Source organism: Prionailurus bengalensis, chromosome B4 (genome assembly GCF_016509475.1).
Source record: "Prionailurus bengalensis isolate Pbe53 chromosome B4, Fcat_Pben_1.1_paternal_pri, whole genome shotgun sequence".
Taxonomy (NCBI): domain Eukaryota; kingdom Metazoa; phylum Chordata; class Mammalia; order Carnivora; family Felidae; genus Prionailurus; species Prionailurus bengalensis.
In genome coordinates this window covers 42,997,580-43,012,731 of record NC_057358.1, presented here as the reverse complement: position 1 = coordinate 43,012,731, position 15,152 = coordinate 42,997,580, and the positions used below count along the sequence as shown (strand labels likewise).

At 42.2% G+C, this 15,152-nt stretch overlaps 1 protein-coding gene across 4 annotated transcripts in view; it reads right to left on the bottom strand.

Moving 5' to 3' along the window:
* RIMKLB (ribosomal modification protein rimK like family member B) overlaps positions 1–14,501 on the bottom strand; it is a 70,825-nt gene extending 56,324 nt beyond the window's left edge. For all 4 annotated transcript variants that reach the window (XM_043564504.1, XM_043564508.1, XM_043564506.1 and 1 more), the window contains exon 1: positions 14,205–14,501. The gene's annotated coding sequence lies outside the window, so the exon portion shown is untranslated. The remainder of the gene's footprint in view (positions 1–14,204) is intronic.
* Positions 14,502–15,152: the final 651 nt, after the last annotated feature.

Genomic DNA, 15,152 nt, shown 5'->3' with positions numbered 1-15,152 from the left:
ATGGGCAAGAGCTTGCATCATGAGCAAGACAAAAGCTGAAAATTATTTTCCTGAGAAGAAGCAAAAAGTTAGCTTTACTAACTTTAAAGCTTTACTAACAAACATTAACAGGTTATTTCAACAAAAAGCCTTTCTTTTTAAGCGTTATTTTAATTTTTTTTTTATTTTAGAGACAGAATGTATGCAAGGGAGAGAGGCAGAGGAGGAGAAAAACAATCTGAAGCAGGCTCCATGCCCAAGACAGAGTGTGACATGGGGCTCAGCTCAATCCCATGACCCTGGGATGGTGACCTGAGCTGAAATCAAGAGTTGGACGCTCAACCAACTGAGCCTCCCAGGCACCCCAACAACAACAAAAAACTTTTTTCAAAAATAAAATTACTGGGGCATCTGGCTAGCTCAGTCAGTAAAGCATGCAACTCTTGGTCTCAGGGTCGTTAGTTCAAGCCTCATGTTGGGCATGGAGCTTACTAAAAATTTAAAAAATCCTAATACCACCCCAGATGACACAGCAAATCTAACAGAAAAAAAGACAAGGATAAGAACTAGAGGAAGCAAAAGCCATACATATAGACAGCTTCCAGCGTCACAGCAACTGAAAGTAGCCCCTCATGCACCATTCACACACTCTCCAGGGTCTCCGCCTGAATGCACACAATAAGACTAGAATATCACGAGCCAGAAGCACCATCACACACACACACACACGCCAGCACGCCAAACCTTGGCCTGCCATACCTGCGCTGCACTCACCCATGTGCCCCACAACATGGGGTCTCAAAGGCATCAATCACAGGAAAGCAGGGAAAGAATAAAATAAAATGAGAAGCACAATAGTTGTGACTTGTAGCTGAGGAAAAGAAAGGTTAAGAGCTCTCAGTTATGGTGATGCATCAGGCCAAGACCCAACTAACCAGCAAAGGGGATGCCCGATGCCCACAACCTCCTAGCCCCTGTGCACCTGTTCCACAGCTGTGGTCAAGAACATACCCTTTCAAGCCTTAGGCTAGATGTAGTAATAATTCAACTTACACAATAGGAAGATGTGGTCACTAGGAAGTCTCAATCAGAGGAAAAGCTCCACCAAAAAAAATTTGCACTAGGGTACCTAATGTAGAGATCCCCAGTTTTCCTTGAGATAGGCACTATAAAAATGATCCTAAGACTGGATAGTTTTTGAAACACCCTGTCAATGACCTCCATTATTCCAAAGCCCATCTTGGTTCCATCCCTTACACTTAGTTCTTGAACATCATCTGTTTGCCAATATGACTAAATTTCACCACATGAAATTGTACTGAATGAGTACAGCAGTTGTGGCCCCAACAGAAATCAGGATAAGATGGTATAGCCACTGGCAACTGGGAAGCAGGACTGTTCTCCCAATATTGATATGTCAACTTGTGGAAACTTCCCAGGCCAATAGTAAGACAATATGGTGTTTTCAAGGATTGTATCATCAGATAATAAAAGCACTCCAGGCCTGCAATCTCACATAGTTATGCAGCAACTCCTGACAGATGATGCACATGAGCATCTCCATGTCTGGCTTCATGGCTGCAGCTCTGATATCCTTGCGTAATCTTTGAGTGTTTCTACACTGGTATGCAACCAACACATGAAAGTTCAGATTAGCCTCCCCATCTCCTTTCATTTTTTTCCTTTTTTTTTAATGAACCCTAAATCCTCTCGATCCTGGGTTTCTAACAAAGGAAATGGTGTTCCCTCTCTGCCTTCATGATTTGGAAGCAAGCCTAGAGATCTCATCATTTGCCACAACTGGGACTATATCCTTTCACAGAGAATACTTGCACCCCCATATCTGGAACTAGAAGAATGTTCTCACCCTGCAGAAGACTCTGTGAAAGAGGTAGACACTATCTTGAAAAGGTCCAACATCAATGTCAATGGTTGTGGTTCCTCAAAGCCCACCTAGAGGCAGTTAATATGGCAAGATCTGGGGATCATCACCTTGCCCTGCACCAAAGTATCTTTGTTCATATGGAATATATTTTCTTTATCAGCTTCAAAAGATTCTCATGTCATGTCTTGCTTTTCATGTAAAGAATCACAGAGGTATGACACACTGTGTTCCAAAATATTCTTTCTGTATACCAAGTACATGACATTCCCAGTTTGAAAAGGGCAAGTAAGCTTAAACTCTAGCTTGTCACTTACTGTTCCACTGGTACTGGTATTTTCAAGGGACACCTGTCCAATTTTTTATCCAGTATAATTTCATAGTAATCTCCAAAGTCTAGTTCACTGACAGAGAAAGAAAGAACACAACCTCTCCTCCACCGAATGGTCCACTTTTATTTCGACAGGTTAAGGGGCCACTGGTGGTCCCCAGGTACCCAGGGTCGCTTGCCTTTATCAGGCTGCTCCACTGAGATTCACATCTAACAATAACCAGGAAACAATCAGGAAAAGATTCTCCAACCACCAAGGCAAAAGCTTTGCATTCATTCTCTCCCCTTCCCAACCCTCACACTGGCCCTCCTGCTCTGGGAGACCTCCAAAACATTCCTGTGGGCCAGGCAGAGACCAGTAGGCCAGGGTCTCTTCCAACATATCTATTTCTCCCATCCATAAACATGAGGGGAAAAAGAAAAACAAAACTGCTGATAAATCAAAAGCGTTATGATAAATCTATAGACGTCAGAAGACCAAAAGTACACAAATAAAATGATAGTCTTGAGTCCTTAAAAAACAATTTTTTTTCTGATTACATTCACTATTTTAAATGTCAGAAAAGAGTCCCTTGTAAAATAAAATGGTTCCTTTATTCCCCCTGACATTTAAAGGAGTTAAGTTTGGTTACTTACTATTAGAAAAGAGTTTAAGGGCACTTGGGTGGCTCAGTCAGTTAAGTGTCCCAACTCTTGGTTTCAGCTCAGGTCATGATATCACAGTTCATGAGTTAGAGTCCAGCACTGGGCTCTGCACTGACAGTGTGCAGCCTGCTTAGGACTCTCTGTCTCCCTCCCTCTCCTCCCCAGCTCACTCTCTATTTCTCTTTAAAAAAATACTTTAAAAAAGAGTTTATTCTCCAACAGTGTTAAGATAAACACAGCATTTGTAAATGTCCACATATACAAAAGAATATAGTATTTCTGCTCTTAGAATGTAAATTCAGATCAACTAATTCCTGTCCTTGATTTATTTCTCCCACAGTATCAAGGAAAATGATATACAAATATCAGATATAGAATAAATGCTACTGAGTAACTACAAAAACAGTTGTTGTTTTTTTTTCAATAAAGAGATATTCAACAGTGAAATTTTAGTTTTATATTAGAGATAGTTTTCCCATGCAAACTTCTGGATATACAAACCAATAAAAAAATATACTGCCATCTGTCAATTGTACAGGCAAGGCTAATTACATGGGAATCATAAATAAAGTGCATCATTCATTTTTCTCATGAAGCCACTTCCCAATGTTAATTATTTTGCTAGGAAAAAAGCAAAAATATCAATCTACCATTTGAAGACCTTAAGGCACCTCTTACTACAAGGAAAATCATTTATTCCAGATAAGACACAGCATATGAACTTAGAATCTAAAGATTGAAAAAGAATAAAGGTTAGAGGAAGGGAAGCAAAAATCATATAAAAACAAGGAGGGGGACAAAACATAAAGAGACTCTTTAACATAGAGAACAAACAGAGGGTTGCTGGAGGGGTTGTGGGAGGGGGGATGCTTTCTCTGTACATAATCCCCAGGGCTTCCTTCTTAAACCCTTCACTCCTTTCTCTAGAAATTTCATCCTCAGCCAGGCTTCAACTATTATCATTAAAATCTGAATGTATCATTGACCCACTAAATATCTTTCCAACCTGGAGTTCTCAACTGTATTTGAGATCCTATTTCAATCTGCTTAGTAGGCATCCCTAACTAAATGCCACAAACATTGCCTCAGTTGAGCAAGTAAAATTCTGAAGTTTTTTTATTCACATACCTAAACACCTTGAATTCCCATTTTAATAGTTCAATATTATGCGTCAGCCTGGCTAGACAATGGTGCCCCGTTTGGTCTAATTCTAGTCTACATGTAGCTATGTAGGTACTTTGGAAATATGATTAAAGTTTATATAATCAGTCGACTCTGAGTGAAGGAGATTACCCTCTATGACATGGGTGGACCCCATCCAATCAGTGGAAGGTGTGAACAACAAAAAAGGGTTTCCAAGAGACGGAACTCTGCATCAACACATTAACACAGAGGTTCCTGCCTGAGTTTCTAACCCATTGGTCTGCCCTACAAATTTCAGACGTGCCACAATCACACTAACCAATCCCTTAAAGTTAATTTCTATTTCCTTCTTTCTCTCTTTCCCCCCTTCCTCCTTCCCTCCCTCCGTACATCCCTCTCCCTCCACATATATACAATTTCTTACCGGTTCTGTTTCTCAGAAGAATACTGCCGGATATACTCATCCTAATTTAAGCATTTAATTCAGAAACTCTGGCATCATTTTCTTCTATTTTTCTTCACTACGTAAACATACAATTACAACAGTAATTCTATTTTCTAAATACCACTTGAATTTCCTATTCATCCCCAGTACATGCAACATTTTGCACCTAAAAACACCTCCAAACTAATCTTCTACCCTCTCTTCTCTCTCATTTACCAATTTCCTGAACACATTGTATTCTCTCATGCTTCCTTTTGCTTAGAATATACATCCTAAGCCTACCTTAGTAAATACTGGCTCACTAGTTAATACATCTGTTAAATTTTTCTGACTCATAAAAATCATCCTAACTCCATGAATCTACATTATCTTATTATACACATATTCTGGCAATTATCACAGTATGTTGTAATTAATTTTTTTTTATACTGTCAGTGCTATAAGATGAATTTTTAAAAGGGTATGCATGGGTGGCTCAGTCGGTTGAGCATCTGGACTTCAGCTCAGGTCATGATCTCCCAGTTTGAGTTCGAGTCCTGCATCGGGCTCAGAACCTGGAGCCTGCTTTGGATTCTGTGTCTCCCTCTCTCTCTGTCCCTCCCCCACCTCACTCTCTCTCTCTCTCTCTCTCTCTCTCTCTCTCTCAAAAATAAATAAACATTAAAAAGAAACCTTGTTAATAAAAAAAAATTATAAATAAAACCTTTAAAAAAAAGGAAGGGTGAAAAGGAAGAACCATACCATTTGGGGATAGGAGGTGATTTTTGTAGCTCTTACTAAGGTACAGAAAACAACTGAATGGTAACTTGAAAACCTCAGAAGAGTCTCAGAAATAACCAAATAATAGTCTTAGTCCAATTACCCCATTACTCACTAACAATGTTCATCAATAAATAATCTCTTAAAAAATGTCCCTCTGAAATCTGGATAGTGCCTATAAAATTTCATCCTTTACCTAAGATGCCACATAAAATAAGATCACTGTTTAGGTGTTCTGAGTTTATAGAAAATGCCATGTTCTTTGCCACATTAACTTTAAGGCAGACCGGAATGCTTTGAAAGTAGGAGCAAAAGGCTAGATATTAATCAAAGTTGTCTTTAGCTATGACAGAAAAGAAATGTATGATAGCCCTCACAACCCCCTCCTTATATTGAAAAGGATATACCTCAAAAATAGAGCAAACCAATAAGTTCCTAAAGGTTACATGACACACTCATTCACATTCTCTCCTTTTTATAGCGCTTGTAATTACCTATGATACTGTTTTTTTTTAAGCTACATATGTGATTATGGGGGGAAAGAGAGGGCAATGATTTTCCTACCCAATCTCAAGAAGATCCCTTTATCAAAAGACTGAAAAAAAATGAGTGATGAAACAGAAAAACCAATGAAGGTAAGAAAAGGCAACACTCTGAAATATATAGACAAGTGCCTACAAATTCCCTTTCCTCATACAAAGAAACATATGCAGGACAAAGGCAAAATAATGCACACAGATAAGGTTAAAACTATTCTCCATTTACAGCTCATGAAACACATTCCACATATATTTTCTAATCTAATCTGCATGTAATTACGTGAGGAATACACACATATATCTTCCCATTTTAAAGAAACAGCCTGACCGTTTAAGTTATCATGAGCTTATCACAATAACGGAGCCAGGACTAAGATTCAGGTTTTCTGATTTCTTTCTACTTTTTTCTACCATACCTAAAGACAATGAAAGGAATTTGGATAAATATTTTTAAAAACCCACATTATACCATGGTAGGCGATTCATTTGTATCTTCTCATTCAATCCTCACAACCATCCCTTTGGTGCATTACTGTCTTCATTTGTTAGCTGAATACGTTCTAGCCAAGAAGTTAAGTGGTAAAGCCGAGTGAATTCAAATTCCACACACTCCATGGCACAGACTGCCACTTCCTTCCCAATATCCATTTTCTAATGACTCCTTAGTAATAAGATATCCAATATCTAGCTAAGCACAATGCCATGTAACGAACAGACTATATTCTCTAGGCTTTCTTGCAACTAGATGTGATAAGTAAATTTTACTCAATAAGAGCTGAGTGAAAGTACTGCACTGAAATTTTCAGAACACATACTTAAGAGGTATACTACACTATTCCTTGGCCCTTCCTCCACCCTACCTGGAATGTAAGTGTTATGGCTACAGCTCTAACAACCACCTGGACTATGAAGACAGGAGTAAAAAGTGAACCCTAGGAAAAACACAGCGACATGTTAAAACTTGAATGCCTGACAACTGTGTAGTGCTGTGACCCTGGACTACCTACTACCTTTTTTGCTTATGTAAATGATATCTGGGAATTCTTTATTATAGGCCATAAAACCTTACCTTAACAAGTATAGTCTATCATACCTTGGTCAAATCTTACAGGAAAATTTTCCCTTGACATTAAAATTTTTGTACGAAAATATTCCCTTGACATTGAAATATTCCCTTGACATTAAAATACCAGTAAGTATTGGTATCGATGATAAGAGGCAGTTTCTTTTTACACTAACAAGATCATCATCTTACATTTCATCATTTCACTTTTACATTTATTTTTACAACATCCCTGGAGAAGTATTTCTATATCCCTCTCTCAAAAAAAAAAGAAAACTGTTCAAAGTCAAACACCGGTCATAATCTCAGATCAATTAAGAATCTAAATGCTAAAAACACTAAGTATTCGATTAAATACATTTAATTTAAAAATTAGTATTTCAGTGCCTACTATGCACTCTAAAATATCATGGTAAACGAAATAGACATACTCCCAGCCCTCACAGAGCTTTTTAAAAAGGATGTGATAATAAAACATCACAAAAAAAGATGCTCAACATCACTAATCATTAGGAAAACACAAATCAAAACCATGTAATTAACTCGCACACACTGGAGGTCTACTGTCAAAAAACAAAAAATCACAAATGTTGGGGAGAATGTGGAGAAACCTGAAGCCTTGAAAACTGTTGGCTGGAATGTGAAATGGTGCAGCTGCTATTAAAAATAGTATGGCAGGCGCACCTGAGTGGCTCAGTCGGTTAAGCATCCAACTTCGGCTCAGGTCATGATCTCACCTTTCATCAGTTCAAGCCCGCATCGGGCTCTGGGCTGACAGCTCAGAACCTGGAGCCCGCTTCAGATTCTGTGTCTCCCTCTCTCTCTGCCCCTCCCCTGCTCATGCTCTGTCCCTCACATTTTCTCAAAAATAAATAAATATTAAAAAAAATATTTTTAATAGTATGGCAGTTCCTCAAAAAAATAAAAATAGAAATATTGTATGATCCAGTAATTCTAGTTGTAGGTATATAACCAAAAGAACTGAAAACAGAGTCTTCAAAGAAGAATCTTCATACACATGTTCATAGCAGCGTTACAACAGCTAAAAGGTGGAAGCAACCCAAGCCTTCGGTTGACAGATGAATATATAAGATACAGTGTGTACATACAATGCCTTAAAAAGGAGTTAAATTCCAATACATGCTGCTACATGGATAAACCTGGAGGACATTATGCACCAGTATATAAAATATATAATGTGTCAATCCACAGAAAGTAGAATGGTGGTTGCCACAGGCTGGGGTGTTGGGAGAATGAGGAGTTAGTTATATGGGTATACAGGTTCAGTTCTGCAATATATAGAGTTCTGGAAATGAATACGGTAGATAGTTGCATAAGAATATGAATATAATTAATATCACTAACCTGTGTACCTAAAAAAATGATTAAGGAGGTAAATTTTATGCTGTATATTTTACCACAATAAAAAGAAAACTGGAGAAAAACAAACATCATGAGCAAATTAACAAGCATATTTACATATATTCAACTAAAAGATCAGAAAATTATGTTACCTTTACTTAAATTACCTGTAGCTTTGTTATTCAAAGCTTTGTTATTCAAAGCTACAGGTAATTTAACAGTCTGTTATATAAAAATGGTGTGGTGTACAAAACTAAACTTTAAAAAAAAAGTTTTCTCTGAATGGTACCCCTGGCTGGCTCAGTTGGTAGAGCATATGACTCTTGATCTCTGGGTTCCTAGGTTCGAGCTCCACATTTGGGTATAGGGAATACTTAAAAAATCTTTTTTTAAAAAGCACGTCAAGGGGTGCTTGGATGGCTCCGCCAGTTACGCGTCTGTATCTTGATTTCATCTTAGGTCATGATCTCACGGTTTGCGAGATGGATCATCGGGCTCTGTGCTGACAGCACAGAGTCTACATGGGATTCTCTCTCCCTCTCTTTCTGCCCTTCCCACACTCCCACTCTCTCTCTTTCAAAATGAGTAAACTTTAAATAAAGTTTTCTCACAAATAAAGTTCTCAGTAACCCAAATAAAATTTCTAGTGATTTCACTTAACACAGGAATGTTAAATCAATGTATCTCTTTCTGGAACATGGCACAAAATTTTCAAAGTCTTCCTGAGACTCAAAGGGTAGTATGGCTTACTCAGAGCTCATGTTTAGAGGCACCTGGCTGGTTCAGTCAGTAGAGCATTTGACTCTTGATTTTGGGGTTGTGAGTTCAAGACCCACACTGGGTACAAAAATTACTTTGAAAATATAAATAAAATCTAGGGGCACCTGGATGGTTCAGTGAGTTAAGCATCTGACTTTGGCTCAGGTCATGATTTCACATGGTTTGTGAATTTGAGCCCAGCATTGAGCACTGTGCTAACAGCTCAGAGCCTGGAGCCTGCTTCAGCTTCTCTGTCTCTGTCTCTCTCTCCCTCTCCTGGTTGTGCTCTCTCTCAAAAATAAACATTGGGACACCTGGGTGGGTCAGTGGGTTGAGTGTCCGACTTCGGCTCAGGTCACGATCTCACGGTTCATGAGTTTGAGCCCTGCATCAAGGCTCAACGGTGTCAGCATGAGGCCTGCTTTGGATCCTCTGTCTCCTCCTCTCTCTTTGCTCATGTGCTATCTCTCTATCTCTCTCTCTCTCTCTCTCTCTCTCAAAATAAATAAATAAATAAATAAGATCTTTATTTTTAAAAAAAGTTCATCATGTTTAACATGTTAAATGTTGGGCCTTCCTTCTAAATTTTCTTTCTGGACATTACCTTGAAAAATGAGTTGGGAAGATATTACTATATTCAAGTTGAAGGTTTTACAAACATGGCTAACTAATTCACATGTCAAAGGAATAAGCTAACAATTAAAAACCACAATGAGGGGCGCCTGGGTGGCGCAGTCGGTCAAGCGTCCGACTTCAGCCAGGTCACGATCTCGCGGTCCGTGAGTTCGAGCCCCGCGTCGGGCTCTGGGCTGATGGCTCAGAGCCTGGAGCCTGTTTCCGATTCTGTGTCTCCCTCTCTCTCTGCCCCTCCCCCGTTCAGGCTCTGTCTCTCTCTGTCCCAAAAATAAATAAACGTTGAAAAAAAAAAAATTAAAAAAAAAAAAAACCACAATGAATCAGGAAAAATTTCAAAGTTCCTGTTTGGACAAACCTGCAAGATATTTCCAAAATGTAGTTTTCTGATAAACTATCAAAGTCTAAAATGCTGCCAAATATGGGAAAGTGGAGCAGTAAGAGAGAACTAGTGTGACCTAATATCGCAAATCCATATTCTATTTGGAGACCTTATTTCTATATTGCTAAGAACATGAAGTCAAGAGCTAGTAACAGGAAAGGTTAGGGGGAGGGAGGAGGTGGGAGGGGAGGGAGGGGGGGAGGGAGAGGGGAGAGAGAAAGAAATGAAAAGGAGCTGAACAGAGCAAAAACATTTAAGTAAGGGGTAGGTTTGAAATTTTGTTTTTATTTTAATTCCAGTTAACATATGGTGTTGTATTAGTTTCAGGTGTACAGTATAGTGGTACAACAACTGTAAATTTTTTTTTTCTTGGTCACAACTTGGTGATATGCTGCCACTTTTGAAAGAAAGGAAGTAAAAATTAATTTGGCATATCGATGTTTACACAAATTTGTTACTTTATCAATTCATAAATCGATACACATTTTACAATAATCTAGCAGACTCCTCCGGACACTGATGGGCGAACAGACTGCCACATGAAAAAATCAAGGATCAATGAAATTAGACTGTGAACTCCATGAAGACAGAATCCTTATTTTATTCTCTATTATCTCCAGCAAGCAACATAAAACCTCATCTATGACAGGTAAATGTTAAGCATTAGGGGTTAGGAGTTATTTTAAAGGGGTCTGTTATATTGAATCGTAAGGCAGGATCAAAAAACACAGCTATTTTCAATATTTAATAGCAGGCAAATGCATACCCCGTAAGATCTAAACATAACTGTCAAAAATTCATAATTTATCTTTTCAATTTCTCATATAAATAAACAACCCAATGGGGCGCTTGGGTTACTCAGTTGGGTGAACGTCTGACTTTGGCTCAGGACATGATCTCACAGTTCATGAGTTCAAGCCCCACATCCGGCTGTTAGCGCAGAGCCTGCTTCAGATCCTCCGTCCCCTTCTTATTCTGCCCCCACCCCGTGCACCATCTCCCTCTCAAAAATAAACAAACATTTGGGGGGGAAAAAAACACAAAAAACCCAAGCCTAATGCTACTTTCCATCACCATTATACATCTCATCCTGAAATAATTACCTTTGCTAACAATAAAAGTCAGAAGGAAAAAAAAACCTGTAATTTCAGTAAAAGCAGTTAAAAAATATAAATAAATAAGCAGATGGGTTCCATGCAGACCAAGCTCTAAGGGAGTAGAGCTGGCTAGCTCTGTAGCTTTTGTCCTCCAAGCCAATTTTGAAAGGAAAAACACACTGGAAAAGAAAACATTGAAAAAACAGCATGGCATGATTTATCATGAAGTCAGAAAGTCAGTCCTTTTCTGCAAATCTAATATGTACATAGGCACATATTGTGCACAAATCTAAAACACATTATGTACAGATATTTTGGGGGGTAGTATGTTATTATTTCTTAACAGCCCCTAATACGACGAAAAGGAAGACTCCCAAATAATGAAAGACAGTTTCCCCAATATCTGTACCTAATCTCTCCTACTCGACCTCTCTTGAAACAACTGTGTATGCCAGTACAGTTAACATTAACATATTTTTATTCTTCCTATCACAATCTATGCCCAGACATTAAAATAACATTAGATTATAATTTCAAAGCTCTTTCCCCATATGCCTATGACTTAATCCCACTTGCAGAGATTACTCTGTAACCTAACCTGCCATAAACTCTCTACAAATCCACAGCACTAAGTAACCCCCAAAACGGTGTAAGCAACATACAAACTCCCCCTTCCTTACTTGTGTTTGGTTTTCTGTCACTCTTGTCGTGTTGTTCCTACGTTCCTCCACCCACTTTCATGCAGTTTAAGTCTCTATGCCCGCTCCCCAGAGGAAGATGATAAAAGCTACTTCTCAAACTGTGCATCAACTGGCCCTGTTCTTTCCCCTTCCCCCAAATCCTTCCAGTGTTATGTTCTTTCAGGTCATAGACAGGGGAGAAGTTTTGAGAAATCAATCTAGTGATTTACCCCAGTAATCCCAGGTGGATACAAACTGAGGAAAACAAGAATTGGGAGGTATTTTTTTTTAGCCATGGTTCATCCTGTACCCCAACACACTAATGCCTGAAGTCTGGCTGGCATTCATTGGTCCTATGTAAAAACATGTTCTCTTTAGTGTATGCCTTCATAATACAGCTAAGAAGGGGTAGGGGATTTATAAAACATTGCTTGTGATTTCCTTGTGGAGAGGGAAAAGGAACTGAATGAGAAGGAAAAGAAAAAAAAAGGGAAATTTCTGGTTGCCACTCAATGAATCTAAGAAAATGAAAAAAAATTAAAAGCTATCCACCAGCAACTAAGTGGAATTTTAGCTGGTAGCCCAAAGTCTAAAGGTTAGTCATACAACTCCTTCCCCCCTGCAGGGGGAAAGGAGGGAACAGAAAAATGGACCTTTAATGAGTGGGGGATTCTAGTGACTGGATTTGATGTTCTTGGCTCCCCGTTGTCAGCATCAGAGTGCCCCCCCTCCCCAACAAGCAGACTCTGGCACCTGGTGGGGGCAAGAGAAAACAAGAGGAAAAAAAAGGAGACAGAGAAAGATGAAAACATCAACAGCCATCTTGCCAAACTAACAACCAAATCTTTGACATGAAAGAAGGAAAGTCATTGCACTAACCAAGATAGAAAGGAATAAACAAAAGATCACCTCCAAAGAAAAATAGGCCTCCTCCCCTTTGACATACTGACCAAATAACACACAGCAACCATTAGAAGAGAAATTTAACTATGACTGTCATTTTTGAAAATTAGAGGTGGTCATTCTAGAAGTTCGAAAATAAATGTTCAATCTCCATGACTGGAATTTCAGAGTGTTTCATTCCAAATGAATATCTTATAGTATTCTGACAGTGAATTCTTTGTAAGAAACAGGAAAAAAAAAAAATGACCTTTCAACTGCCCAATGGTGTTAAAGACCTAACGAAATTTACATAGCATTTAAATTTTAAAAGGTTACATTTGGGGCGCCTGGGTGGCGCAGTCGGTTAAGCGTCCGACTTCAGCCAGGTCACCATCTCGCGGTCCGTGAGTTCGAGCCCCGCGTGGGGCTCTGGGCTGATGGCTCGGAGCCTGGAGCCTGTTTCAGATTCTGTGTCTCCCTCTCTCTCTCTCTGCCCCTCCCCCGTTCATGCTCTGTCTCTCTCTGTCCCAAAAATAAATAAAAAACGTTGAAAAAAAAATTTTTTTAAAAAGGTTACATTTAATAATTAAGAACTTCGGTACATACAATAAACACCAGGCCCACAAAAAAAGAGTGTCTTCCATATTAGGCTGCCTCACGTACTTTCCGTTCAGGTTTAGAATTTAATCCAACTCCCCAAAGATGTGAGAACAATTTATGTAATTAATGGGAAAATAACAGCACGCCAAAAGAATGCACATCGGAAGTTACAGTCAACACGGGTAGCCTAACAACCTCACTCATAGAATGCAATTACCGCCCCCTCTCTATTCACACCTACAAGTGGGGTAAAATACTGGGATTACAAATCTGCCATCTGAGATAAGGACACATTAGTAAGGCAAATGTGAAGTTATTATCTAACTAGTTTGGGTTTGTTTTTTTTTAAAGGGAGGGGGGCAAGATTCGCATCATGGTCAAATGCCTTAAAAAAAAGAAAAATCGAACGAGCCAAGCAGTTATTTGTCACCCCATTCTTACTCAGAGCTCTGCCAAAGGCAAAGGAGGTAGGACTGTCACACTCTCTAAAATTTCACACGTAAGGAGGAAACCATGGGATTTAAACCATACTAAGTGCAGGACGAACACCACATCCTCCTCCCTCGGCCACACCACAGGAATGTGTCTGATGGAAGCGGGGGCAGGAGCGATCACCACACGCTGGAGGACAGGTTGGCACAACGCGTGTTCTACTCCAACGAGCACTCCCAGGGTTACCACACCCCCCTCACAAACAGGGGGAAGCACACTTCACGCCCGAGGACGCCGCCTGCCCCCGGCAGTTCTCACCCGTCACACGCACCCGGCGACCTCGGCCCCCTCCCAGCACGCCGACCGGGCCGGGGCTCCCCACCGCCCCCCCGCGGCGGGGCGACCCCCCCCCCGGGCTTCACTAGCCCCCCGGCCCCCGGCGCGCCCCGCCCGGCCGAGCCCCTGCTCGTCGCCGAGTCCCTAAGGCCGCAGTCGCCCATTTGGGGGAGGGGCTGGGGGGGGGCGGCGGCGGCGGGCGCGCCGCCGCCTCACGCCACTACACCGGGGGAGGGAAGCGATCGCACCGCTCACCTGGCTCCGGCGGCTCCTCCCTCGCTCTCGGCCAGCGGAGCCGGGCTGGGGCCTCCGAGGGAACCGCGGGCTGCCGGGCAGGCTGGCTGGAAGTCCGAGAAGGAGAGGAGGGGGAGGGGGTCGGGATGCCGGGAGCCGCCTCCTTTCTCCTCCGCCACCGCGGCTCCCGCAGCCAGGCCGGGCACCCTCGCACACTCGCCCACTTTCTCACAGCCTCGCGGTCGGTCTGGCTGTCCCTCACCCCCACTCCCACTCCCACGCACTCCCACACGCACTCCCACACACACTCCCACACACACACACACACACTCGCCCCCACCCCCAAACACACTCTCACACCCGGCCGCTCCTCGCTCCCTCACTCGCCTGTAGTGCGCGCGCGCGCGCGCGCAACCCCGCTCACACACAGCGCGCGCGACGCCGGCGGAGACCGCCCCGCGCTCCCCCAGACCGAGGCGCCGCGCGCCGCCCGCCCGCGTGCAGACGACCCTCGCGCGCCCCGGCCCCGCCCCCCAGGCGCGGCGGCGCGGCGGGCGGGGGGCGAGGGGCCGGGCCAGCCAGCCAGCCAGCCAGCCAGCCAGCCGAGCCCGGCCTAGCGGATCAATCCAACACCTGCGTCGAGACCCGCCCTCCAGGCTCCGCGTCCCCACTCGCAGCCATCGTCAGCCTCTCGGGTGGTAGAGGGGCGATGGAGCGCGAGTGCCGAGAGGGAAATGGGAGCGCGAGAGCGCTTCGAGGACGCGCTTTCCCCACCCGCCCCCAAACCGTCCTTACTAAGGAAGGGAAACGCGGGGGGGGGGGGGGGGGGGGGAGAGACGAGGTTTGTTCCCACCTCGAAACCGCGAGATTGATTCCTTCCGTTGTACACCCTCCCTGCCCTCACATTCCCTCCTCTGGCCCCATTCATGCACACTTTGAACCCTGACGCCAGCCCACCAACCACCAAGC